At 38.4% G+C, this 5,888-nt stretch overlaps 1 pseudogene; it reads left to right on the plus strand.

Moving 5' to 3' along the window:
• The first annotated feature begins 894 nt into the window (after positions 1 to 894).
• On the plus strand, positions 895 to 1,736 carry LOC138144622 (small ribosomal subunit protein eS6-like; annotated as a pseudogene).
• Positions 1,737 to 5,888: the final 4,152 nt, after the last annotated feature.

Raw genomic sequence — 5,888 nt, forward strand, 5'->3', positions numbered from 1 at the left:
TCTAAATATTTTGAAGTATCTGGGGTCTTTCTTCTTATTGGTGCTTTCTTGGAGTATACACCCAGTAATTGAGTCTCTGATTCAAAGAGCATAGGTATTTTAGGCATTTTATTTGCATAATTCCAAATTCCTTCCCAAAATGGTTGTACTATTGCATAGCTCCATCAACCATGTGCCTATCATTCCTAAACCTTCCAGTATTGACTGTTGCCAATTTTGGTCATTTTTTGCCAATTTTCAGGATATGAGGTGAAACTTCAGGGTTCTTTTGATTTACATTTCTTTTATTATTAGTGATTTGGAATATCCTTTCATTTGTTTGTGAATACTTTGTAATTCTTCTTTTTAGTACTGTTTGGTCATATATGACCATTTATCTATTGGGGGATGGCTATAAACCATATTAGCATATTATATGTTAGTACATTATGAATTATACTAATATGTACAAATATATACGTATTTGTATATGCATTATGCTTGCTGCATTAGATAATATATAGATTATATAATTATAATATAATTATAGACAATATCTAATACTATGATATATAACTTTATCATAATATATAATTATTATGTATAATAATATATCTAATATATATTAGATATCAAAACCTTAGAAATTTGATACAAAGATTTTTCCCATTTAACTATTTCCCTTTTTAATTTTTTTTATTTTTATGCATTAATTTTGTCTGTGCAGAAGTTTTTCAGTTTCAAGTTATCAGACATCTATTATATCTTTTGAAATTGTCTCTATCTCTTGTTTGGTGAAGAATACAACTCTTACTCATAGCTATGAGAGATAGCTGTCTTCTCTTCTAATTTTTTTTAATAGTATGAGCTTTAGCTCTTTCCCGTGGCAGGTCTGAAGCATGTGGTTCTGCAAAGATGAAGCTCAACATCTCCTTCCCAGCCACGGGCTGCCAGAAGCTCATCGAAGTGGATGATGAGAGGAAGCTGCAGAGCTTTTATGAGAAGCGGATGGCCATCGAAGTGTCCACCGACGCGCTGGGAGACGAGAGTGGAAGGGTTATGTGGTCCGAATCAGTGGTGGGAAAGACAAACAAGGCTTCCCCATGAAGCAGGGTGTTCTGGCCCACGGAAGAGTCCGCCTGCTGCTCAGTAAGGGCCACTCTTGCTATCGCCCTAGGAGAACCGGAGAAAGAAAGCGTAAATCTGTTCGGGGCTGCATTGTGGATGCCAACCTGAGAGTCCTCAACTTGGTGATTGTGAAGAAAGGTGAAAAAGTTATACCAGGACTGACAGATACAAGTGAAAAAAAATAGTATGAGCTTTAATATTAATATCCCATATCCATTTAAAAAAAAGGTGAAAAAGTTATACCAGGACTGACAGATACCACTGTACCTCGTTGCCTGGGGCCCAAAAGAGCCAGCAGAATCCGAAAACTCTTCCACTTTTCCAAAGAAGATGATGTTCGACAGTATGTTGTGAGAAAACCCCTCAACAAGGAAGGTAAAAAAGCCAGGACCAAGGCACCTAAGATTCAGCGTCTGGTGACTCCACATGTTTTGCAGCACAAATGCAGACGCATTGCTTTGAAGAAGCAGCATACCCAGAAGAACAAGGAAGAAGCATCAGAATACGCCAAGCTTTTGGCCAAGAGAATGAAGGAGGCTAAAGAAAAACGACAAGAACAGATTGCTAAGAGACATCGTCTGTCTTCCCTAAGAGCCTCCACCTCGAAATCCTAATCCAGTAAAAAATGAAGTTCCAAAAATGGGTTAGAAATAAATAATTTTTGTCAAGTGAAAAAAATAGTATGAGTTTTAATATTAATATCCCATATCCATTTAAAATGTATTGTGGAATATAGTGTAAAGTGTTAGTTTAAGCCTAATCTCTACAGAATTTCATTATACCTGTGATATTCTCAGCTGGCATGGATGAATGGGGGCTAAAACTTGGTTTCACAATACTTGTGGACTTCTAAGTGCCTCCTTGTTTGTAAAGAAAGAAACATATTAGAAGGGACAAATTTGCTAAGTAAAGGCAAGTTTACCCTTTATCCCAAGATGTCCTCAATTGAATTATACAGATAAATTCAATAATTTTAGCATGATAGACTTTTGTGGGGATATTGAGATGTCACTTTTAAACTAGCATATACTTCACCCTATCTGCCTTGATAAATTCCCAAGGTGCCAAGCTACTACATGTAGTTTCAGGGATTAGTAATGTTTTATGTGGCATCACTGAGGGGCCATGGAAGAAACACTCCTCCCAAAGTCACAAGGCAAATTCCTAAACACTGTGGGTAGTCAGACTCTGGTTATTCCATAAGAAAAAGGCAGACATCTATTTCCTTTTCCTTATGCTGAAGCAAGCCCTTCATTCTAACATGCAAGATAGAATCACTCAAGAGAGATAGTAAAGAGAGAGGCACAAATTTAGAGCCATTTACACTCCAAATGTTCATATGGGCTATTTGTACCTGAGCTGTAGTAGAGCTTTCTGAGTTTATATTGGTCTGAATAGCTACAGTCAGACACATTGTACCTTGACCCCAACATAGTGACGTCATATCGGTCCACTTTCAGCATGAAGGACAACGATCATAAGCACCTGTTGAGTTGAATTGACCATGTCACTCTTTTGTATTCTTCCTTAGTTCCTTGTTCCAATTTCTGCACATCTTTTAAAAATCTGAACTGGTTCCTAGAGCTCATTTAATTCAATTCAATAAACACTTGTTAAGAACCTGCCATGTGCAAAACACTAGACCTCAAGGATCTTGCAAGCCTTAAAGTACTATATAAATGCTAGCAATAATTTTTATTTTTATCATCAAGACTTCTCTTTATAAATGTTCACAGACTATCCTCTTAATAATTGATTCTGGAGTTTCAGCAGGCTTTGAAGTCATGCTCATTAGTCTGTAGCCTAAAGAGTCTACTTTCTTCCCCTTTTTGATAATTGGGAGAGTTGTTCATTTCCAGGCATGCTGTATTTCTCCTGTTTGTTCCCTATGATTTTTTTAAAATATATGATAACTACTCACCAACCACTTCAATAAATTCTTTCAGGATCCTGGATTATAGTTTGTCTGGTCCTGACTTGAACTCATTGAGATCAAGCTAAGCATTCTCCCACCACATCTTCACTTATCATGACTTTTAATACCTTGTTAACCATTTTTATTTGGTATTGTCCAGTCTAAGAATCATTCTTTTTGGTAGAGAAAGTAGAAGTTAATTAGTTTTGCCTTTTCTGTATTATCCATCATCACTGTTCCAACCCACAAGAACTAGTTCTCTCCTTTAAAAAACAAAATAAAATCTCATCCTTTCTCCAACACGAACCCCCAAAATCTTTTCACCTTAGTGTTCATTCACAAATCTCAGATTGTTCTCGTTTTAGTGGTCTTAACATTCATACAGGACCTAGTGCTTAGTTAAGACCAAGAACACTAAGTTCAATACCAAAAAGACAGATGTTCTCTACCATGCAGCACTGCACCATCCATATGTGGAACCATCAGTTATAGCAAATGGAGACATTTTCAATGCTGTGGATAAGGTCACTTACCTTGGCAATATACTTTCCAGGGAAGTCCACATAGTTGATGAGGCTGATGCACTCATTGCCAGAGCTAGCTCAGTGTTGGTTTGGGAAGCTCTGAAGGAAAGTGTGGGAGAGAAGAGGTATTAGACTGGCTACCAAACTGAAGGTCTATGGAGTCATTGTGCTGACTTCATTGTTGTATGCCTGTGAAACCTGGACAGTATACCAGAGCCATGCACAGAAACTGAGTTGCTTCCATTTGAATTGTCTTGCAAAGATCCTGAAGATCACCTGGTAAGACAAAGTGCTAGTCACTGATGTCCTTTCTTGAGCTGAACTGCCAAGCATTCAATCTCTGCTGCAGAGAACACAACTTTGATGGACTGGCCGCATTGTTCAAATGCCAAACATACATTTGCCTAAAAGACTATTTTACAGAGAACTCACACAAGGCAAGAGCTCACACAGAGGTCAGAAGAAGTAATACAAGGACACTCTCAAGGTCTCTCTGAAGAACTTTGAAATCACTTGTGGGACACGGGAGACAGTGGCACAAGACTGCCCAGCATGGCATTACCTGCATCAAAAAAAGGCACTGTGCTCTGTGAGCAAAGCATAATTTCAATGGCTCAAAAGAAACATGAGATACACAAATTTGGAAACATTTCCATCCCAAATGTGCATATGAACTATTTGTACCTATCCTGTGGTAGAGTCTTCTAAGCTCATATTGGTCTGATCAGGGGCAGTTAGGCACATTGTACCTTGACCCCAGCATAGTGATTGGCATTTTGATCCTCTTCCGAAATGAAGGACAACAACTATAAGTACTTATTGACCATGTCATTCTTTTGAATTCATCTTTAGTTTCTTGTTCTAATTTCTGCCATGTGACTTTTGAAAATCTGAAATGGTGGTTGAATTCCTTGTTATAGTCAGATCAGTCTCTTGCTACCTTTTCACTTTCTTCCTCATTGGAATAATTTGTGTTTGTGTGGCCCCATTCCACTTGAGCAAACATTCCCTGGTAAAATCTTCCATAGGCCCTGGGGTCTTGCCTATACTTTTTTTAATTTGAAATCCTTCTTCTCCATGTCTAATGTGCATGTCAGACTATTCCTCTCATTCCCTTCCTTATCTATCATGAACTCTAAGGTGGCAAGCCATTTCTCTAAAGATTTTAGCCTACTATGCTTTGGCAACCAATTCATCTTTATTGGTTAGAATCAGGTCTATACACACCAGTTTATCTTTCCTTGGAGGATTAATTTATCAACAAGGTAGGTCAAGAATTTCTCAGCTGCTCTGTTTTTGGAAAAGAGAACTCTAGAAGAAAACTGGATACTTGCAATCCTTCATTACTATTATAGCCACTCTTTTCTGGCTTTGTGACTTGTTTCTGGAATTCATCATCCATGTCCTTCTTCTGGCTGAGTTCTTTACAGTCTAGCAGGTATAGCCAAAGTGGGAGAAGAGAGGACTTAATTTCCCACAATGTTTGGGCCAAGAGAGTAATTCCTTAGTGGAAGAAGATGTCAGGTATTTATATTTCTATTTCCCACAAGGCTGTTCAAAGAATACAAGGCAATTGTATGATGAGGCACAGACCCTGATGTAAAGCTGGAAACAGAAGAAGCTGATGAATGGAGTTGAACTCTGGCAATCCAAGAACTAGATGGCATTGTTGAAAACTGAAGAAGTCCCAGAATATTCCTGAATAAGGCATGAGCAGTATGAGTGGGTTGGGAAAGGGCAAGGGGGATTTTATGGGATGCTAGAGCAGTCTGCAATGCCCAGGGATGCCTGCACTGAAAGTTTTAATGACCTTTATCCTGGTTTCTGAGTATACAGAAAGAAGTAGAGTTACCAGCAGGGCCAATGTCCAACCTAGGCAAGGCTGACTAAGGAAGTCTAACTTCCTACCCAAGGTGAATTCGAGTTCAGAGGAAGTTGTTTTCAAGATTCCCTGGGAACAAAAAGGAGAAGTCTGTTCTACTCACTCTGAAACAGGGGATAAGATATGTTGTCTAATGCCTTGCTCTACAATTCTGCCCAGATTATCATGGCAATAAACTGGATATATAGAACTGAGTTTTATTTTTATGCAATCATAAATGATTACAACTTAGAGTTGGAAGGGGCCATCTGGTATAATGCCTTCATTTTAGAACTGAGGTACTTGAGGCTCAAGGAGGCTAACTAACTTTCCAGAGGTCACATGGGTAGTAAAGATAAAAGGCAGGATTTGAATCCAGCCTCTTTGACTCCAGAGCCAATGTTCTTTCCACTATTCCATCTTACCTCAAATTGGAAAGTGGGCTAAAGCCAGGTGAGGTATTCATAATCACCAAGCTTGA

The sequence above is a fragment of the Petaurus breviceps genome, unplaced genomic scaffold, assembly GCF_028583685.1.
Source record: "Petaurus breviceps papuanus isolate PSGF00001 unplaced genomic scaffold, PetGlider_PUasm1.0 90702, whole genome shotgun sequence".
NCBI classification, from domain to species: Eukaryota; Metazoa; Chordata; class Mammalia; order Diprotodontia; family Petauridae; genus Petaurus; species Petaurus breviceps.